Source organism: Melozone crissalis, unplaced genomic scaffold (assembly GCF_028551555.1).
Source record: "Melozone crissalis strain CALT ecotype California unplaced genomic scaffold, PUWL_Pcris_2 ptg000115l_1, whole genome shotgun sequence".
Classification (NCBI taxonomy): Eukaryota; Metazoa; Chordata; class Aves; order Passeriformes; family Passerellidae; genus Melozone; species Melozone crissalis.
This window is the reverse complement of record NW_026535892.1, coordinates 45,668-68,682: the sequence shown is the minus strand read 5'-3', so window position 1 is coordinate 68,682 and position 23,015 is coordinate 45,668.

Genomic DNA, 23,015 nt, shown 5'->3' with positions numbered 1-23,015 from the left:
GCAGGTGGCTTCCTGGGTGAGCTCACTCCTTGTGAGAGACACTTCTGGAGTTCACCTTCTCTTCAGGCCTGCACCAGAATTCCTGCCTTCCTGACATCCACACTCTTGTTAGAAAACCGGGTCATTCAGGAGATAAGGATGCATGCAAAGATCTCTGATGGAAGTCAGAGAACCTCTGTGGCCACCTCAGTATATGGAGGAGGACCAAGGTGTTTCTTCTCCCTCTTTTGTCAACTGAGAATTCTGACCAGCAGTAACAGAGTTTCTCATAAGGCCCCATTAACAAATGCACTTACACAGCCCTGGGGATGCCAGTGAAGGAAACCATGTGCCATGTAATGCATGTGTTAGCAAAGTCACCAGACCCCAGGGATAGTTCCACTCCCTTAGGACATGCAAAAATTTAAAGTATAAAAAGAAGGCTTCAGGGCACAAGATGCTGGAGGAGGTAAATAGGCGGGGAAAAAACAACCATCTCTGGATGGGGAAACATCTCTGCCTGCTCAGGATCAGTCAATGGAACTTGTCTCTACTCTTCTCCTGAAGGGATGCCTTTAGGTGAGCTTTGCATCTTCCACTGCTTTGGAGCAGAGCCAGGAAGATTCAAATAGATAGATAGATAGACAGATCTCACTTTTATAATCTCTCTTTACTGTGCTGTGGTATTTACATTCTTTGAACACAGAGGGATACAGTTCTCTCTCCTAGGTTTTTTTTTAAGGGAAGGTAGTGAGAAACTTGGAGAAGAAGAGAAAACAATTATTATCTCTACTGGCTGTTCTTGTTCTTTAGTGCATGTAGAATGTGTTACAGTGATTGTTTACTGAAAGTGATTTGTTAATTGGATTTTAGTGGTAGTTGTTTAGCTTGATTAGCTGATTAGATAAAAGCTGTGCTGTGACTGTCTGGAGACAGTCACGAGTTTTTTTTTAGTAGCTTTTTAGTATAGTTTTTATATAGTGCTATTGTAATACAACATAGCTTAAGAAAGCATTCGTTTAACCTTCTAAATCATAGAGTCAAAACACATTATTCCCTACGTGGGGGTCACCCTGAATCAATACTGTCCTTTCTGTCCCAACACACATCAGCACTCGGTAGCAGTGCCCCAGTCAGCAGCCATCCTGAACTTGCTCTCCTGTTGCTTCAGTAACCCACACTCTTGGGGAATCTGGAGCATGTGGGTCCTTACGGAATGCAACCAGACCCAGAGCATTGCACTGGGAAATGCACTCTTTGCGCATGTGTGCTCGGGCAAGTTCTTCTCTTGGACTCGACCACACTGATGGTGTTAAAGTGGCTGGAATCAGAAATGCAGCCCAGCCCCTCCCAGCTCCTCTAATCTCTGAGCACCAGCTGGAATGCAAGGGCATTGATTTCCTGCTCAATTCCCAAACACAACACACACTGATTCCCTGGGCTGCCAAAAGAGATGGGAGCCGTTAACCTGAAAGTGATGTGTTTCTGCCAGTGCTGGAAAAGGGCAGGAAAGACTGAGAAAAAGCTTCCTGGAGGAGGAGAAATTACACAAGGCTTCTCCTTCTATCAAACAAACAAATAAACAAACAAAATATGAAAGTGTTACCTATTCCAGTGACTAAAGCACTTGGATGCAGTGAAGGGATGTTTGGCAGGGAAACAGCCTTTGTGCTGAGCATTGGCTCTATGGATCTAAGGCAGGGATCTATGGAAGTCTGCCTGAAGGTCCCTCATGAGCCGCCATTGTCCAGGCTAAAGCTCCCTCAGCACCTCCTCACTGGCCTTGTGCTGCACCCCTTGCCCAGCTCCCCTGTCCTTCTGTGCACTCGCTGCAGCCCCTCCATGACTTTCTGCTTCCCAGGGCCCACAGCTGCACACAGCACTCCAGCTGTGGCCGCAGCGCTGCCCAGCACAGGGCCACGCTCACTGCCCTGCTCCTGCTGCCCCACTGCTGCTGGCACAGCCACCGTGCCCTTGGCCTTCTTGGCCCCCTGGCCCCACGCTGCCTCATCTGCAGCTGCTCACGGCCGCCAGCCCTGCGTCCTTTTGGCCCACGCAGCTCCCCAGCCACAAAGGTGCCCATTGCATTTCAGATACTGCAGGCACCATTGCAAGATGGCCTTCCTGTTCTATAACCACATCTTCTAAGTAGATATCATAAAGTTTGATAGGAATAGAATTCTAAGGCACTCTGACTAAATTAAAATTGTCTAGTTCAACTATATAGGAAATTGCTCCTATGTAAATATTCCACCCTATCTGCCGTCAGCAAGCAAGGTTCTCTCTTCGAAACTAGGTTTGTAGTTCTTCAAAACTCTGATATAGAAATTTGAAATATCCATTTCGCACTTTGTTATTTTTCTTCAGGCATGAAAATGGATTTTCTTTTGGCCTTCCTAGCTGGCCCTCTACACTCTACTGCTACTGGCCAAGCTCACATCTTGCTCTACAATTCTTAAACTCAAGGAACTTGAAATATTCCTTTCTCACTCACCTCAGGATCTTCAGCACTGCTGAATACACGCTTCAGGTGACCTGTAGTGGAAAGGGAAAATGAACCAGCTGCTGTCAGAAAACTGCCCGGGCTGCTGAATCCCACAGAACAAGTCAACCCAAACAGAGATGATTTCCCGTTTCACAACATCCCTCCAGCAGACACAATTCATTCACACAGTCAGCAAGAGATCAGGACAATATTCTTGGTTGTGCCTACACTTCAGCCTGTTTAGCCAGTAAGTGAATACAAATATGACCAAGAAAATGCAAATTGTTCTTTAACACTCAATGCTCCTGTTCTACCAAAGACATAAAACAGCTTCTGAAATCCTCTCCTTGAGGTCCTTTTTTTTTTAATAAGTTGCATGCACCAGTTCTCATTAACTTGCTTGAAACAGTTGCTCAAAAAAGCTTCCCTAAAATCCCCCTGAGCTGTGGCAGACACTCACTGCTTTGGAATTTGCATTTCCTTGCAAAAGGAATCACTATTTTAGCACTTTGAAAAAGGTCGCGTTAGACAGTCAAATCCTTTCATGACAAAATTTAAAAAGAAATAAGCTTTCTTTGAATTTTGGGAACAACAGAGTTTTTAGAAGGCCTTCCAAGAAGCTCTGCCAGTCTACATTTTCAAAGGTGTCTTGCTTGTCCCAGCAAACTGAGGAAATGACAGACTCTGCTGCCACAGACTCTCCTGTGGAGGGAACAGAGCCCTGCAGGTTCCCCTGCAAATGCTGCCCCTGTGGCTACAGACACCCCCTTTTTAGCTGAATGTCATGACAGGAGCTTTACCAAACCAGTGGCCTCCTAATGCTCTTTCTCTTTCAAAATCAGAAACTCGGCTACCAGCAGGAAGACATACAAAAGCCAGGTTAGGATACACCCTAACCTAAGTAGAATGGAGAACTCTACTTACGTGCAAAGTGTGTAACGTAATACGCGGAAAAACAAACACCATAAGCAGCAAAAGCTGCTGTGGCCAGATGGTGGATCATATTCCCAGAGCTGTGCCAGTCTTCTTCAACACTAGAAAAGCAAATGGCCTCTCAGAGTGCAACTACCCACTGACCAATGCTCCAACCAGGAGGGTTCTCCTGATGTGAGCAAGGCCTAAGGCTGCTCTGACACTCAGGCCTTCTGTGCACCAAGGCAACCTTCTGATGTCACCACGACGATGTGGCAACCATGCCATGACATCACAAAGCAAAGTATGGCAAAGAAAAGCATCACAAAGCATGTTAGTCTGTGAATTTATGCAAAGCAATAACCAACCTTCCCTACAGCAAACACAACAGAGCCTGGGAAGTTCTTCTCTGTCACAAAGCACCACAAATTCCCCTCAAGGGTAAAACCCTGTTGTTCAGGGGATCCAAGAGGAACTCCAAGAGTGCCTCGAGCACCTACAACCTGTACCCCAGCTGAGCACTCAGATGGGACCCAAAGGAAACCAGACCAAGACAATGGCCCACAGCATTGCACATGTGAGAAATGACTCTCACTTTCTAACATTTTAAAGGTTTAGTAAACCTTAACAAAGGAATGAATAAGGAAAAATTGCAGCATTGGGAGTCTCTGTGACTAGCAGCCACGTGCTCATCTACAAAAAGGATGTTCTGCCTTTTATACCCTTAGCCCCTCTAAAAGTTTTGTCAGTCAACTCTTTCTCTGCTGTCCATTGGTGGAGATTACTTTCTTGCATCCTGACTGGAGGTCAGGTGTTGTTACACCCTGCCTGCTGGTCACAAGCCAGCCCTCCCCAAATGCCCTGACTACCGAGGCTATTACAAGGGGGATGGGAAAGAGGACTATGGGAGGATATATTACAATACCATCACTACACATTTGAACATCCACATAACATCTGCTTCTTAATTGTCAGAGCCAACCATTGCATTACTCGTCTAGAACACACAGAACCAGGGGAGAAGCCACTGTTGGCATCACAGCTGAAATGTTTCCTAACAAATCTCCCCACATATTTGCACCTTTATTGGACATGCCCAGGGCTCCAGTGCGTGTACATCTCTGCCTCTCTTCCCCTTTGGCAGCAGTCGAACTGGCAGCATCTGCCCGCCAGCAGCAGCTGCTCCAAGCTGGGAACGCCACTGACAGTGCTGATTTCCAGAGGCTTCTGTGTGCCAGGGGAAGCCAAGGCAGGAGCGGGTTGAACGGTGCTGGCGCTGCTGCTGCTCTGTGCCAGAGAGCCCCGGCTGGGCAGGGCACGGTGCCCACTGCGCTGCGGGCTCCTTCTCCTGCCACAGCTGGGCACACCTGGCAACAAGGCATGACAACTTGTGGGCAAGCCAAGGGGTTTCTGGGGCTGCACTGCTCTGCACACACCCAGCACACCTGCAGCACAGAATTTTAACCCTCAAACAGGTAAACCAAATGGAAACAGCTGGAAAAGATTTCATTTTAACCATTCTTTATGCTTCAATAGAAATGACCAAAATGAACGTTACCGAGCAGGGCCCATTCCACACTGCCAGCTCAGTGTGAGAAAAGAGGCTTTACTTTATTTCAGTGCTGAGTGCGTGAGGAATCACTTCCCTGAAACATGCACACCCACGTGTTAGTATCCATGGAACTAAGACATTACTTTCATTACTTTCATTCATTACTTTGCTCAAACTCACAGGCTAAACATTCTCACAAAGTACTTGACATATTTAAATAACTTCCCCAAAATTACTGACATTTAGAGTAGGGGTCTCTTGAGGGTCTCTGGTGGTCATGTGGTGAACATCCCATTCCTCAAATTCTCCTCCCCTGGTTAAGAGCCTTCTTCTCCTTGAATGCATTGCAGCTACCTCCTCAGTAGGCCCACTGTCTTTATTCTCAAGGTTAAGCCATCCACTTGCACACATTAACCACTGCTGTGAGGGAAGGTATGACTAAGCACTGCCTGTTAAAGCTTAACAAATTCACAATTTCTTGCAGGTCAACACTTCCCCAACATCTCTCGTTCCTTCTCTGGGAACCAAACACAAGCATTTTGCAATCACTGAGCCCAAGGCCGCCTCCAACCCTCCTGTCACCCAGCAGCCCTTCTCTCCTCACAAACAGCAGGCCCAGCAGTGCCTTCCCTCACTGCCTCAGTCACCAGCTGTGTCAGGAGTTCTCTGTCACACACTCCAGGACCATCCTGGACTGTTTGCTCTCCGCTGCACTCTGTTGCCAGCAGACATCCCCACCCTGTTCCATGCCCCTTGCAGAACCCTGCACCTGCTGTCCATGGGCACCTGGCAAGGGGAGGCACTCACGGAGGAGGTGCACCAGCTGCACTGGGCAGGAACCAAAACCCTCTGGCGGCACAGCTGCTGGCCTGTGTCTGGCACAGCTCTGCACGCCCCACTCCTCACGGGCTCTGGGCTGGAAATGCAATTGCACTTTCTGCCTCATGGAGAAACACCAGGGCTGCACAAACAACGGCCAGCAGACCACATCCCAAAGGCACTGCAGCATGGAGCTGAGAAGGAAGAAGACCCTTCCCCAATTCCTAACCGTACCAAAACCACCATCATTGGGACTGTTAAACTTCTGAATGTAGAGTTGATTCACAGGGTGACAAGGGAATCTTCCAATGGAGCTGAAGTTTGGTAGAGTTTTCATTCTGAGTCCTACTCAGACTGTTGATTTGAAAATTTATTTTAAAATATTTTTTAAAAGACTGTGCAGTCATATGGTTTTGTTCTAATACCAAAATGGCTAGATGAAATGTACTGGCATTTTAATTACATCCAAACTGATTAGTCTGTAAAAGCTTTCCTGCAGAATAGACACTAAACAATAAATGAAAATCTGTGGACTATTGACTTTGCAAATTTCTACTAAACTTATCAGACAATGAGGCGAGGCATTTTTAGGTAGATCATAGAGCAAATTAATTCCTATGGATAACTTGATTTGGATAAACCTGTTGATTTCAAATTAAAACTGCCAGCACATACTAAGTGGAAATCTGAATACTCATTTCTATGAGCTCTGAATTATTAGATAGTCATTGTCTGCCATATTAACAAAAATTATCATTCTGGCTATTTTTTTTTACTTACAACCAGCTCTTCAACACTCTTTGTAACATCAGAATGAGAGTTTGTAGCAATGTGAACCATGGGTTGGTGGAGCATTGCAGAAGGCTCCTATGCCAGCACTAAACGTTCACATTTACCATGGCATCACTTCTTGCCTTTAATTCCAAGCTACAGCTCAGTTCCTGCAGTATAGATTCACACTTGTAGTCTGTATTTGCAGCTGGTTCTTACTTCCCTGTCCAGAAATAAATCATGCTTGGAGCTCAAATCAAAATAAAACAAGGAGAGAGTCAGGTTCTCGATAGGTATAGCAAGAACTAAGAGTTTTTTTTGCAAATATGTTGAAAAGTCGTTTGTACATGCTGCAAAACCAGCAGATTAAAGACTTGCACTCTAACTTGCAAGCTGAGCTTTGCCTGTTCTTTCTGGACTGATTTCTTGAGGCCAGACACTGAACCTAATCAGTAAGAAAATCCAAACCACAGGAGTAGTTTGGAGAATATTGTAAATTATTCTGTCATGATACCTTTTGCCTAAAAGTTCTGGCCATCATCCAATTGAGTAATTAGAGGAGTTTGAAGCCATCATACTGTGCCTGTGCACACAGTTCCTTCCCAGGAGTAATCCATGAAGCAACGCTGACAAATCCACACCAGCAGCTGCTGCCACACAGCCATGAAGCAGAGAATATGTATTTCTGCTACACTTGGACAGCTGAAGATGCCTCTTCTGAGCTCATTTTAGTGACTGCCCACCACAGATGGGACCTTGTGGTCAGTCTCCAACAAGTCAGGGCAGGTAATATGCTGCCTAAATGAAGTAAGTCTAGCAATACATAGACCATGGAGCCTGAGGAAAGCCAGCAGCTGTGGGAGATTTGTTTCCATATCTTTATTTTTACTAATTTATTGCAGTCAATTATTTAAAGAATGGAATCTTTTGGCATACCATTGGCTGAAAGGTTGGTCAATCTTCCATTCATGGCTCCTCTGAAAGCATCACCCCAGTGTTTTTATCAGTAGCTCTTCCATCATCATGGCTCACACAGCATTCCCTGCAGCCCTTCCTGGAGTCAGGGAAAGGCACCAGGAGAAGGGGGAGAAAGCTGTGTGCAGAGGCTGTGTCAGCTGAAGAGACATTTGTTTCCTCTGATTTGGCTGAATGGCTGCAGGAACCTTGCTGGCACTGCTGGCGGGGTGGCCTTTTGCAGGGCTGGGCAGAGTTTGGGGCCCAGGATCCCTCCTCTCGGTGGGACACCAGGATGAGCAGCCCCCTTCCCAGTCAGGAGCAGAGGTTCTGTGGCTCTGCCCTGGGCACAGGGACCTGCCACTGCCATGAGCTCCTGCCGCGGCTCCTCTGGGGCAGCTCCTGCTCTGCAGTGATGATGGGCGCAGCTGGGGGTGGCTGCAATGGAGGGTGGCTTCCAGTGGGCTCTGTTGGTCTGCCACACTGGAGCCAGCAGAGCTTCTGGAAGGAGTCTCCTCTTGTGAGCTGCTGGAGCTGGAGCTGGCACTGGCCACAGCGCCGCTGTGTTCATCCCTGACAGGATGAGAGCACAGCAGCCTCTGGGCCTCCTTGCTGCACGATGGCAGTGAGGAGGCCATGGGCCAGAGGTTCAGTATGGATGACTCAGTTTCCTCATAAACTGTGCTAAGAAAACCCTGCATCCCTCCTGCCAGATCTAAGACACTCCAAGAAATCTGTTGGCACTTTGGGAATTCAGAATTGTTTGCATTTTGAACAGTTGTCTTATGAGTGCTTTTGATTGTTTTTGTCATTTTGTGTTGATTCAGCTGATCCTTCAGAGAAGCTTTCCTAATAATATAAAACACGGGGAAGACCCTGGGGGGGGCATTCCCTGGTCCATGGAGACACAAGAAACTTGCCCCAAAAAGCTCTTAGACCCCATTGGCTCCTTCCCCTGTTCCTATGTCTGTTCCTGTGTTCCTGAGCCACACCTTCCCTATTCCTGATCGCCCCCCTTATCTTTGTACTGCCCCGAGATCAGAGTCAGCCCCCAGGCCCCTGTGGAGGCAAAGTGAGACCCTCTGTGTGTGGGTGCTGGGAGCTGAACATCTCCCTGCACAGCTGAATAAAACATCTGTGGAGATTATGCAAAGGCCCTTTTTGCTTCTTTACCCTGGACTATGCTAGCAGCAATTCAGACTGCTACAGAGGAGAAGCTGCAGTACTGGCACCAAGATTTTGGCAACTTGACCATAGGCACAGAGGGCGTGCAGGATGCTGCTCTAGGAATTCCTTAACCAGCCATCTCTGGTGCTGGCATATTCCCTCCAGCTTCTGGTGCAGCCAGGGCCACTTTTGGTCCAGTGGATGACATTGTTATTTGAAAAATTCGGCCCACTCCTTGGGCAGGAGGCCATCCACAGGCTCTGGTCCTGCAGCCCCCTGCTCAGCTGGGGACAGTGTTCCCTGTGGGGAAGATGGAGCAGCCATCACAGGGTCTGGGGGGCTGCTTTCAGCAAGGTGGCCAGGCTCTCTCCCTGCTGGACTCTAGCAATTGTTTGGGGGAGCTATGGCAAATTGTATGTAGTCCTGTTCATCCTACTCAGAAAACGTGACAGCTTCTATCATTCTTCTTGCAGAGTTGGCACGCTGGATTTCTCTTTGCCCACGGCAGGATGCAGCCCAGGCAGAACTGGTGGTGACAGGGCAGAGAAAAATCCACATCCTTCTTAGTGACCTGGCAGATGGGGCAGCTCCATTCTGTCCCCATGGCCATGTCTGTTTGTCCCAGCAGCAGGGGAGGGCTGAGGACCATGAGCTGCTCTCATTTGCTATCTTGCTTGGCCAGAGCCCAAGCTCCAGCCAGAGTGGTCCAGGCTCTGTCAGTGCCCAAACATAAGCAGAAAGGGACGTTGTATCACAATCCATTCCTTGGTGAAGGAGGTCCATAGCAGCCTCAAGAGGCACCTCAGACACTCAACAGTCAAGGCAGTAACATATGGACAGGACACGGATGGCAGTTCATGGATGGGAGAGCATTCCTAGACATATCCAGGGACAAATTTCCCAGGAACTCTCCACAGCTCTGGAATCTGCCCATCAGCTCTGTCAGAAGCTTCAGCAGAACAACCAAAGTCCTAAAAAACAGCTTCCAGACACTTTTCCTACCATCCTGCCTGAGTAGCCGGGTTGCTTGTTGCAAAACACTCTTTTTCTCCTCTTCCCCAATGCCCTGTGGACACTTGCAGCCAAAATAAAAAGCTCCTGGCCCTCTGTGTGATGTGATAATACAGTTTTTATATTTTCATGCTGGGATGAAAGAAAACTGTGCTGTGGGTCAGGAGAGGCCAGGACCCACTTGGCCTTCCTGCAGGCTGAGGTGGTCCCAGCAGATATCCTGCTGCATTTTTGGGGAATGTGTGAGGGGGAGTGGAGGGGGTGACAGAGAGGCCGAGATCATAGAGTGGAAACTCAGCTCCAGAGTGGCAGTGCAGACTCTCCCTGCTGAATGCCTGCTGGGGCTGGCAAAGAAGGAAAATGCCCCAATAACAGCCCGGTGGCACTGTGTCTCAGGGACAGGTACAGGGAGGTGACAACAAACAGCAGCATGGCCCGGTCTCACAGCTCCTAGGAAGCAGTGACAGAGGGGCCTCATGTGCCAGAGATTTCAGAAAGGCTGTCTTCTCAAATGGCCACTCTAAAACCCCTCTCTTTGCCTCTTGGGTTTGTGAATGCTTTTGACAGCCACAGCATCCTGGGGCAACGCGTTCCATGATTTCATAAAGCACTCCTTGAAAAGCACCTCCCATTGTTCAACTGAGCTGCCAGCCTGGTCATTTCAGAGGGTGCTGCCTTGGTGGAGAGAAAAATCAATCTTCTGCCATTCAGGGAGCTGAAGGAGAAGGGACTCTTCACCATCCAACACCTGGCTGGCTTCCATTCAGAGGTCCTGCTTTGTGGATTTGGTGAGGTTTGCTTGGCAGTTGCCAGCAAGGTGAGAACATTGTTCTGAATTGTCCCCCATACTTCATACACAGTGTGTAGAATAGGTATGCGCTTGTTCATCTCCATGTGTGCTCAGGGTCTGCCGTCATTTCTGGTTTTAGACCTGATATTTCTAATGTCTGTCAGCTGTCTGTAGGATCTGTGGGTAAATGCAGCTGTATTTACTGGCAGGTCGGGTATCTGACACTCATCTTTGAGTGTGGTGCCTTTATAATGCAATGTGCAAATGCAGAAACTGAGACACTAGTGACGTTATTTGCCAGAGTCCCAGTCTCTGCCCAAGCTATAATTCAACGCTGCAAATTATTCTGTAGACCTGAGCCTGTGTTTTCTGTTTCCTGGCTGAGTGCTTCAACTGCTGGTGTTGCTTTTTTGAACAGGAGCACCTGACTCTTTTATCTTTATGACTTTTGCCTTCATGATTTGAAGCAGCCCTTGCTTTAATTTTCTAGTAAAAGGGCCTAAAATCAAAGCTGTGGACATTTTAGAAGTTTTAAGTAGAACACTTAATGAAATTTTTATTTTAGGCCTGCAGTGAGCAGGTCTGAAGCCAGAAATTGGTGCCAGAATAAGAGCCTTTCTTTGCTTGTGCTCTCCTGCTCTTCCTGTCCTTGTATGCTCCTCTGGACACAGTGTGATGTGTTGTCATTTCCTGGGACTTCTGTTGAAGGCAACTGGTTTTCTTTCCAAGGTGATTCCTATGTTTCCCCTCATGGCTTCCCCAGATGACCAACCTCCATTCCAAGGTGTCCTACTCTGCCATTGTCACTCTGGAAGAGCTCTTTGTGACCTTGAAGAAGGACATGGACTCTGAGGTGGATGAGGTTGCTCGGCTCCTTCTCCAGATGGTGTCCAGCTCCCCAGAATTTATTCAGAAAGCAGCCAGTCAGAGCCTGGGGATCATGGTGGAGAATGTGACTCCTGCACGAGCAATGACTGCTCTCATGGACATGGGAGTCAAGTAGGTTCTTCTTCTTTTAGTGATGTTCTTCACCTTTGTGTGTGTGGGAGGGAGAAGGGATGAGACAGAGAATGGGAATGCTGGGAGGGAAGGGTCCTGTATCCTGCATCTTCTGTGAACTCAGTGACTTTATTCTGCAACCAATATCACTTCTTTCCTCTTGTCACCTATTTCTACCCTCCTGCAGCCCATTAGTTCTCAGAATCACAGAAGTGTAGAATATGGGGAGTTGGAAGGGGCCCATCAGGACCATCGAGTCCAGCTCCTGGCCTTGCCCAGAACAGCCCAAGGGTCATACCAAGTGCCTGAGATTGTTGTCCAAAGGCTTCTTCAACCCTGTCAGGCTTGGTGCTGTGACCACTGCCCTGGGGAGCCTGTTCCAGTGCCCAGCCACCCTCTGGGTGAAAAACCCTTTTTCCTGATATCCAAACTAAAGCTCCTCTGACTCAGCTTCCTGCTGCTTCCTGGAGTTCTCCCAGTCTGTCAGATTTTCCTGGATGTGGTGACTGATGGGGAAGGGAAAGTGCCTGCAAAGGCCAAGGATAGAGCCTTGCGCTTTTGTGGGCAGAGGGACAATTGCAATTGCAGCTGTGAGCAGTGTTTGGTATTTCACAGTGCTAACCAGAGAGGCCCTGGGAAAACCATGTCTCCTCATGATGCCATTAACTTGAGAAACGAGGAGGGTCCTTGCCCCCATGGAGCACATGGGGGACAATCTGCTGGGTGTGGCACAGCCTGCACAGCAGGTGCAGCTCCTGCCAAAGGAGTCTTGTATGACTGTCATGGCCTTAGAGCTCTGCTTTCTATTCAAACTGATGTTTCATGTTAGCCTTGAGATGATGAATCACTTTACAGGCACCTTCACAGGCTGACTGCCATGGGACAGTTGGAGCAAATGCTGCCTTAAATGTTGGTGCTGGGCCTGCTAGTTCCCAAGAGACACTCTCTAGAACAGGACAGCCTGGCTAAACTGCCTGCCACCCTTTCCTCAGCTTTGGAATAGGGTAAAACATTCAGATGGATCCATTGCCAAGCCCCACAGAAGAAATAGGCTGCATTGCTGGATATTCTGCAACTTCATAGCCCGCAACGTGTTTTCCCTGCATTTGTTGTTTTCCAAAGTTCTGCAGATTTGGGGATACATGGGTGAAAAGAGCCTCAATCCTGCTGCAGGTCTCTGTGGTGTGCATCTGCCCCTGCTCTCTCCATTGCCCTTCCTAGTCATGGCATGGGGGGCCTGAAGCAGCTCCAGATTGAGGACAAGGTGAAGGGCAATCATGGCTCAGCCTCACACAGAGGTGAGGGGGGAGCTGGGCCAGTCTCTGCTGGCAGGAAGGGTCTTGTGGCAGCCCAGAGAGGCTGTGCACATTGCCAGGGAACAGCTGTGCCCTGCATATGCCCCTGCAATGAGCTGTGCTGCTGCCAGTGCCCCTGGAGCTGTAGGGCTGCTGAGCTGTGGGGCAGGCAGAGGAGCAGGAGGGTGCATGTGCAGCTGAGCCATTCCTGGGGAGCACAGGGCTCTGGGCTCCCTGCTGTCCCAGGGCAGCCCAGAGGCCAGGCTGTGCCTGTGCCAGCTCTGGGCAAGTGGCTCAGGTTTTGCCCTGGCGTCCTCAGTGTCTGCCAGCAGGAGCATGTTTCTCTGTGCAGCTGTTTAGACATTTCCAGGAAATCTGTCCCATGAAATATGGAGCTTCAGATGCTTTAGGTTTGCATTGTGGCCTCTGTTAAACTTTGTGTCTCCATTTTGCAGATCTGACTGGTTACCATCTTACCGAGAAGTTTTCTCAGGACACTTCCGATGTTCCCTCACCCACAAAGTCCTCGCCTCCCGTCCAGAAGAGCTCTCTGTCCTCCAAGCTCAGGAAGAAGAGTGTTTGAAGAAGAGGATGCCACCTGTATGAAGAGTGTCTGAAGAATAGGATTGATGCGTTAGGCTTGATAGTTACAGATGTACATATGTTCTGATCTTTAGATGTAGTTTTGAATTAATGTGTTTTGATTCTGTCTTTAAGTTTTGATGACATATTTTTAATTGTATATATTTTATTTTGATGATGAAAAAAATATATAAATAAATAAACAAAGAGGAGAATGTGAGACCAGGACCTGCTAGCGTAGAGATTATGGAAGTGCAGCTCACTCAATGTGCCAGTGTCTCACCACATCCTTTCCTCATTGGGCCTCTCCTCTTCCTCTTTGGCCATCCTTTCTTTGTGCCATTTGTACTGCTGTTTTCAACTTGTCATTGCAACAGGACCACACATTGACATGTTTGGGGGACAATGGATCCAAAAGATCCTGTCTAGTCAAAGGTTTTCTACCTAGGTGTGTTCTGTGCTCACCAAAGGCTTGAGCAAAGAAACCAAGAGAAGTGTGCCCAAATCCCAAAGCTTTGCTCCTTTGCAATCTCCCACAGATCTGGCTCACAGGTGTCTTCAATCACAATTCCAGAGGTAAGAAGAGGTCATGTATTTCCCTGGGAAAAGATGCACTGCTTTGGCAAAATCACCTGCATGTATATTTACCCAGGACAGCACTCCAGCTGTGTTGTTTGCCCCTTGTTTGCAGAAGGATGAGTGCACTGGGAGGCCAATACCAGGTGACAAGGGTTCCTCCAATCTGCACTGCAACCTGGGTGCCATTCAGCCCAGAGCTAGGGGATCATTTGTTCCCATGGACCAGTGCTTGCCAGTGGAATGAATTCCTGCACAGCTGGAAGAAGCAATTCTGGATTCAGCTCAAGCTGTTGGTGGGCTGCTTGATCATTGACAATGCTGCCCTTCCAGAAATTATTCTGCAGTATCTTTTTATAGTCATTTGAAGCTTTGAAACTTCACATTTCAATTTGCTTTGCCTTAGGGAAAAACACTTCTGGGCCCAGTGCAAACTGTAATCTTTTGACAGCAAAGTCCTCATGGTTGCCAGCTTCTGATGTTACACAATGTCACCTGGATGCATGTGCTTGCTTAGCTCTGGGTCTAGTCCCGGCCCAGTAAAGCCCAGGCAGGGCGGCACATTGCAGGGAAAACTGGTCCATGAGCTCATCGGGTTGCCATCAGCAGCAGACTGAATGTGCCCTTTGGGGATTTCTCTGGTGACAAAATTAGGGACCTACTCCATGCCACAATATTCTCTTAGATCTTTCTAAAATATCCTAGAAAAGGCCGTGAAACTTCACATCTCCTTGCACAGCCACTGTTTGAAGAGGGGCGTTTTTGTTCCTCCTCAAAGTCATTGCTCTTGCACATCAGAAACATGAACATCCACCAACAGGAATGATGCATGGTCCTGCTGCTGCTGCTTCAGAGCTCTGGGAAGGTCAGACCTGGGTATTACCAACATGAGCACTTAATAAGCATTTCATGCTCCTTCAAGCTGTCCAGATCTCAGGGCTTTTTGTTTCAAAGCAGCCACTGCACCATCTCTAGGGAGGAATAGGAAATGGGAAACAGCCACTGCCAGCCTTGCAGGGGTGTGGGGGAAAACCTGAAGTGTCTGCATCAAAAGATGTACGGGAAGAGTGTAATTGCCAAAGCAAATGCTTTGTTAGGATAGCAGGAGCAGTTCTTTACTGCATGCTTGCATGAAGATCATTTGGGATCTCCTTTTTGTATCTCATGCAAAAAAGGAGCTCTTAATAATACCACGCCACTTAAACCAGATTGGGATGCAGCTCTGTAGTGGTTCACAATGAAGCAGACTGCCTGCTGTGCCACTGCCAGCCCTGTTTTGCCTCCAAGCAAAGCTTGGTTTTCCTTATTAGTGTGGAGTAAATACAAGAGTAATCAAATGGACAATTAGACTGGCCACTTTGGAGGATATGCTCATGCTTTCACACATCAGTCCTGTACCTCATGCTCCCAAGGCTTGTTACTCATCATTAAATATTTTAACAAAAAAACCTCAGCTCTCATGTTACATCTGAATAAAACTGCACAAGATCATCAAGAATTCTGCTGTCAGGAACAAGACAAGAGCCTTCCGACACTCACTTGCAGCTGTCCTGGATTGCTGCAGCCCTTTGTGAAAAGCTGCTGCAGACAGAGTGTTTGGAGTCGGTTTGGGCCTTGATGAAAGATCTGTGGAGCAGTGTGCAGGGCTCTCGTGGCAGGAAACTGTTTGTCCAAGCCCAGGGACACGGTGCCGGCCGGAGCGGAGCGGCCCCGCTCCCAGCCCGAGAGTCTGTGAGCTGAGCCACGCCGGGGAGAAAAGGCAGCGAGGGGCTCCAGCCCAGCTGCTTCCCTGCCCTGCCCGCTCCATGCAGCTCTGCCATGGGAGAAAGCCGACGCCGGACGAGCCCCCGAGCTTCCACCAGCTGCTGGAACTGCTCCGTGACAGCTCCCGTTCTTCCGAGAGAGACCCCGGCGCCTTCTTGGAACGCGTGTCATGGGGGGATTCTGTTTGTTAATAAACTGGTGGGGGTTTTCCACTTTCATCTATCGGTAATAATTTCCTATTGCTGGAAAGGAGTTGTTGGAACACCTTAGAGGAGACGACTTGTTGCACAATATCCTGTTTGAAGTTGTCTCAAACTGTGGGAGACAGATGGCTTCACACAGGAGCATCCCCAAGGCTGCTGAGGGGAAGGCACAGAGGAGGACAAACCCAGTATTTCTGAGGGAAACTCCTTGACACCAACCCAACCTGAGCTGTCAAACAGCAGAGCTGATGTTTCGAGACATGGGCCAAAGGGGAAACCTTTCAGGGTGTTTGGTCCAGGCTGGGTTATGCTCGAGGCAAAGGTGTGTCAGTGTGTTGGATAATACTCTTCTCTTGACCTAGAGATGGGGACACTGAGAGGTGTTTTAAAAACTTTTATTCCATTTTCAGTCTCATGAGAAGGGTGAGACAATACAGATGTTATCATTCACGCCATCACAAGCAGAAGCCAACGACTTCCTAATTATAATACATTATAAGCGTTTCTTGGTCTATCAGCCTTTTTGCCATGCCATGTTGTAGATGCCTTAAAGCCAATGATTTAAAACTACTCCTCGTGGGTCCCACTACAATGCATCTTTCCTAGCTCTCTTTTTCCAAAGTCTTATTTGCAAGTCCATCTTTAGAAACTTTTATCTAGCTCCATTTCTCTCTCAACAATATCTGTCCTATTCCATGGAAATTTTTAAGTTACCATTTCTTGTCTCAAGATTATAAACATATTCATAGTGTCTGGGCCTTCTATTAGGCTCTAAAAACTTTCTACAAATCCATTTCCCACATCAGTGCACTTGGCTCCTTCTCTCCTCATTGTGCCTGGCAAGCACAGGAGCCCAGAGCTCCTGCAGAACCCATCCCAGCACTCAGTGGGAGCAAACCTGTGTCCAGTCCTCGCCTGGAGCTGTGGTGCCCAGCATTCCACCACACTGGAATGAGGAACTGTTCCTGCTCTTTCAGAAGGAGCTAAGGAGCTTTGGCCTTCAGATCAATTGTCTGCAGGCTCCCGCAGCGCCTGGTGCTGCTCCCTTGCCAGAGGCACCCCAGGCCAGGGGGGCACATCTGGGCTGCTGTGTCTGCCTCTGGGGCTCCCTGTTCTGGGCAGCGAGGAGGAGCTGCAGAGGCTCTGCAGGACTGACAGGATGGGCTTTGGGGCTGGCAGGAGAAGCTGAGGGACCTGGGCTGCTGGAGCTCCTGAAGAGGAGGCCCAGGGCTCCTCCTGCAACTGCTCCAAGGGTGGTTCCAGAGAATCCCAGAATCAGCCAGGGTGGAAGAGGCCACGGAGATCATCAAGTCCACCCTATGCCCTGACACCGCCTTGTCTCCCCTGAGCCTCCTCCAGGATAAACAACCCCAGCTGCTCTCTCAGCCACTCGCCACAGCTCTTGTGCTCCAGACCCCTCCCCAGCCTTGCTGCCCTTCTCTGGACACGCTCCAGCCCCTCCATGTCCTTCCTAAATTGGGGGCACCAGAACTGGACACAGCCCTTGAGGTGCTGCCCAAGCAGTGCTGAGCACAGGGGAAGAATCCCTGCCCTGCTCCTGCTGGCCACACCATCCCTGAGCCAGGCCAGAAGCCATTGGCCTGCTTGTCCACCTGGGCACTCTGCTGGCTCATGCCCAGCCTGCTGTCCATCAGTCCCTGCAGGTCCCTTTCTGCCTGGCCGCTCTCCAGCCCCGCTGGCACCTTGTTGAGGGAGGCGGGCAGGGAGGGAACGGGTCCAGATCCAGTCCTTCCTGAAATGTGGTGTTTGCTGGCACTGCCAGTTCCCACGTCTTGGTATTTCCCTATTGTGGCACAGCCCAAGTGCAGCAAGTGGCTGGCAAAGAAAGTCAAAAGCAAGCAAAGACCTGGTACCTACAGCAACCCGATCTCGGGTTTGCTGACAGCGCCAGTACCCAGATCGGGAATGTTTCAGATGCCAGCACAGCACAATTGCAGCAGTTTGCTGGCACAGGAAATGAGCATCAGGCAATTTCTCAGTGCCGGCTCATCCCTCAGCCAGATCTGGTGTGCGCTGGCACTGCCAGTGGCCAGACCTGGCAATTTCCCTCTTCTGGCAGCAGCCATGTGCAGCAATTTGCTGGCCAAGAAAGGTAAAACCTGGCAGTTTCCCCTTGGCAGCACTGCCAAATGGGGAGTTTGCTGGCAGCAGGACCCCAGGGAAGGAAGGAAGGAAAAAGGAAGGAAGGAAGGAAGGAAGGAAGGAAGGAAGGAAGGAAGGAAGGAAGGAAGGAAGGAAGGAAGGAAGGAAGGAAGGAAGGAGGGAGGGCAGGAGGGCAAAGGAAGGAAGGAAGGAAGGAAGGAAGGAAGGAAGGAAGGAAGGAAGGAAGGAAGGAAGGAAGGAAGGAAGGAAGGAAGGCAGGCATCGGGATCCAGTCCTGCCTGGAGCCTGGAATGGGCCGTTTGCTGGCACTGCCAGCGCCCCGATCTGGAAATGTCCCTATTCTGGCACAGCCCAAGTGCAGCAATTTGCTGGCACAGAAATCCAAAAGCTGTGGCAGCTTCCTGCTCCTGGCTCTGGCACCGCCCCCACATCTTGCGTTTCATGTAACCAGAACCCAGATTTGGAAATTTCCCGCTGCCGGCAGAGCCCACATCCGGCAGATTTCTGTCGCCGGCAATGACGCCGCCCGGATCTGGTGTTTGCTGGCAGCGCCAGCGCCCAGATCTGAAAACTTCCTGGTGCCGGCACAGCCCAAGTCCAGCGATCTGCTGGCACAGACAGCCAAAGTTTGGAAATTTGCAGGTTCTGGCACCAGCACCATCCAGCTCTGGTGTTTGCTGGACCACCAGCGCCCAGATGTGGAAACTTCCCGGTGCCTTCACAGCCCAGCTCTAGCAATTTGCTTGTAGCTAGCTCAGGAAGAGAAGTTCCTCTTTCCGTGGAGGAACTGTGACTTTCCTTTTCCTTGGAACTGTTTACACCTGCTCTGGACTGAAAACCCAGAAAAACACCGGCAGCAGCTCACACCCCTGGCCCACCGAGCTCCGGGACGCCGCCTTCCAGCGCCAGAGGGACTCCGGAGAGACCGAGTGAGCCAACTCCAACCCACAAAAAGGACTTTCTGAATTTGCCATCTCTTCAGCACTGTCCGAGACTTTATTTAATATTATTCATTTTTCATGCTTGTGAATACTTGACTTGTTCAAGAAACTGGGGTTTTTTTCCCTTTTCTTAAGGGAAGTCTTTTCCTGAACGAGTAGGGGAGGGGCTGCTTGAATTCGCTTTCTAGACGGACCCCTTTTGGAGGTTTCCTCCCCAAAATTAGCCCTAAGCCAGCACAAACAGTCACCATGAAAACTTCACCAGCGGCATCGTTTCCTGGTGGCAAATCTTGCGACAGAAGCTCGACCTTGTTCTCCGTGAGAGATTCTTGGGAAGAGCAGACAGGAGAAGATTCCTGGAAAACAGAAACAGCTTTCCAGAAGGGAAATGAAAACGAAAGAAACAATCCAAGATGTTTTCCCCTATTGATTTCTGCGCTCCCCTCTCCCGTGTTCGGGCAGGCGCAGGGGCCGTCCCGGGGGCGCGTGGGGCTCGGCCGCGGGGCTTGTGGGGCCAGCGGGGAACGGGCGCGGGGACCGACGGCCGAAACATCGGGAACTCGGCGGTAAAAATTGGGAAAAACAACTTGGGACCTCCGCAATGGCCCAATTCCCCCCCCCCCGGTATTCACCTGCCAGCCCCCAAATCCCCCACATTCACCCCCAAATCCCTCCCATCTCCCCAAATCCCATCCAGGACCCCCACGACCCCTCACGGACCCCTCCAAAGCCTCACCCGGGAGCCCCAAAACCCCCCCAGTACCCCCCAAAAAGCCTCAGCTCCCCCCGACACCGCCTCAGGACCCCTCCAGCCTCGGCTACCACACCCTAATCCCCCCCAGTTCCCCCCAAATCGCCCCCCGGACGCTCCCGCTGCTGCGCCCCCCCTCCCCCGCCGCCGCCTCTGCCGCGCTTGGCTCGGCGCCGCTTACGAGAGCCCCGAAAGCACCCAAATCCCCCCCAAAACCGGCCTCGGAGCCCCAAAATCCCCCCCAATTGCCCCAGAGTCCCCGCAAATCCCCCCCAAAATCCCCCCCGGACACCTCCGCCCCGGCCCGGCCGCTCCCGCCACCGCTGCCCCCCCCCGCCCCCTTCCCGCCGCCGCCGCCGCCGCCGCCGCCTGTGCCGCGCTCGGTTCGGCCGCGCTCGATGGGAGTCCAGAAACGGCCCCGATTCACCCCAAAACCGACCTGGCGGCCCCCCGATCCCCCCAGGAGCCCCAAAATCCCCCCGATTCCCCACAAACACCCCCCCCCCCGGACACCCCCAACCTGAGCCGCGCCGATCCCGCCGCCACCATGGCCGCGCCCGGAAGCCCTGAGCATTTTGGCGGGAAATTCCCGGAACTCCGGCCCGAAAAGTCGGGGCTTTTGGGCTTCAATCCCCCCCCCGTTCTGGGCATGCATTCGGGTGGGGATTTTGGGGGTGAAAACTCGGCAATGTTGGGCTTGAAAATCGCGACTCTAGGGGTTCCAAACCGGGACCTTTGGGTCCTGGAAGGGGAAAAAAATCGGGGAAGATTTGGGGTTCAAAATCGGATCGTTTGGGGTTCAAGCCCGGCATTTCTGGGCTTGAAAACCTGAATCTTTCAGGGATGGATCTCCGGATTTTTGGGGTAAAATCCTGCCTTTGTAGGGCCTGAAAAAGGGGGGGAAATGGGAATTTTGGGTCCTTGCAGGGAGAAAATCTCGCAGGGTTTAGGGCTTCAACCGGCATTTTTGGGGTTAAAAATTGGGAATTCCTTTCTGCCTGGCTTTCGGGCTTTCTGTTTTACCTTTTCTTTCCTTGCTGAGCTGCGATGGCCACAAGTTCAGCTCAGCCTCCCTGCGGGACTGTCCAAATGCCTGCAAGTGCCCCGAAAACCCACTCGGGAGCCCCCAAATGCCCCCAGGTCATCGCAGCATTCATCTCGGAGCCCCCAGAATGCCCCCGGTTCCCCCAAAACCAGCTCAGCTGCCCCCAAATCCCCTGCGGACTCCTCCGACCGGGCCCGGCTCCTCTGCCGAGGGGAACCCCCTAACCGGCCCCAGCTGACCCCAAAGCCCAGCCGGGAGGGAGCCCCGGATCCCACCCGCACGCCCCAAATCTCAGCTGTGCACCCCAAACCCCAGCGAGACCCCGCACGGTTGGATTGGGTTTTGTTCCATTTTATTGGATTTTCTCTCTCCCGCACCCGCCCGGGGCCGGCAAGGGAGAGCCCCAGGGCCGGCCGGGGCACGGGGACGGGCGAGGGCCGTGAACGGCCGGGCGGGATCGGGGAAAAGAACCGGGCACGGCCGAGGATCCCCGGGGGGAAATCGGGGGGGAATCCGAGACACAGAGGGGAAACATTGGGGAAAAATGGGGAAAATTAGGGAAACACGACCCCAGTTAGAGTTAGGGTTGGGCTTGGGGTTAGGGTTGAGGTTGGGGTTCGGGTTAGGGATAGGGTTAGGGTTAGGGTTAGGGTTAGTTTTGAATTAATGTCTTTTGATTCTGTCTTTAAGTTTTGATGACATTTTTTCTTTAATTCTATATATTTTATTTGGATGATGAAAAAAAGTAAATAAATAAACAAAATTGAAAAAAACCAAGAGGTGGATGTGAGACCAGGACCTGCTAGCCTAGAGATTATGGGAGTGCAGCTCACTCGATGTGCCAGTGTCTCACCACATCCTTTCCTCATTGGGCCTCTCCTCTTCCACTTTTGGCCATGAGCAAAGTCCTCACGGTCGCCGGTTTCTGATGTTACACAATGTCACCTGGCTGCCTGTGTTTGCTTAGCTCTGGGTCTAGTCCCGGCCCAGTAAAGCCCAGGCAGGGCGGCACATTGCAGGGAAAACTGGTCCATGAGCTCATGGGGTTGCCATCAGCAGCAGAGTCAATGTGCCCTTTGGGGATTTCTCTGGAGACAAAATTAGGGACCTGCTCCATGCCACAATATTCTCTTAGATCTTTCTGAAATATCCTAGAAAAGGCTGTGAAACTTCACATCTCCTTGCACACCCACTGTTTGAAGAGGGGCATTTTTGTCCCTCCTCAGAGTCATTGCTCTTGCACATGAGAAACGGGAACATCCACCAACGGGAATCACGCATGGTCCTGCTGCTGCTGCGGCTGCAGAGCACTGGGCAGTGCAGGCCTGGGTGTTACCAATACGAGCACTTAATTAGCATCTCATGCTCCTTCAAGCTGTTCAGATCCCAGGGCTCTTTGTTTCAAAGCAGCCACTGCACCATCTCTAGGGAAGAACAGGAAATGGGAAACAGCCACTGCCAGCCTTGCAGGGGTGTGGGGGAAAACCTGAAGTGTCTGCATCAAAAGATGTACGGGAAGAGTGTAATTGCCAAAGCAAATGCTTCGTTAGGATAGCAGGAGCAGTTCTTTACTGCATGCTTGCATGAAGATCATTTGGAATCTCCTTTTTGTGTCTCATGCAGAAAAGGAGCTCTTAATAATACCACGCCACTTAAACCAGATTGGGATGCAGCTCTGTAGTGGTTCACAATGAAGCAGACTGCCTGCTGTGCCACTGCCAGCCCTGTTTTGCCTCCAAGCAAAGCTTGGTTTTCCTTATTAGTGTGGAGTAAATACAAGAGTAATCAAATGGACAATTAGACTGGCCACTTTGGAGGATATGCTCATGCTTTCACACATCAGTCCTGTACCTCATGCTCCCAAGGCTTGTTACTCATCATTAAATATTTTAACAAAAAAACCTCAGCTCTCATGTTACATCTGAATAAAACTGCACAAGATCATCAAGAATTCTGCTGTCAGGAACAAGACAAGAGCCTTCCGACACTCACTTGCAGCTGTCCTGGATTGCTGCAGCCCTTTGTGAAAAGCTGCTGCAGACAGAGTGTTTGGAGTCGGTTTGGGCCTTGATGAAAGATCTGTGGAGCAGTGTGCAGGGCTCTCGTGGCAGGAAACTGTTTGTCCAAGCCCAGGGACACGGTGCCGGCAGGACCGGAGCGGCCCCGCTCCCAGCCCGAGAGTCTGTGAGCTGAGCCACGCCGGGGAGAAAAGGCAGCGAGGGGCTCCAGCCCAGCTGCTTCCCTGCCCTGCCCGCTCCATGCAGCTCTGCCATGGGAGAAAGCTGACGCCGGACG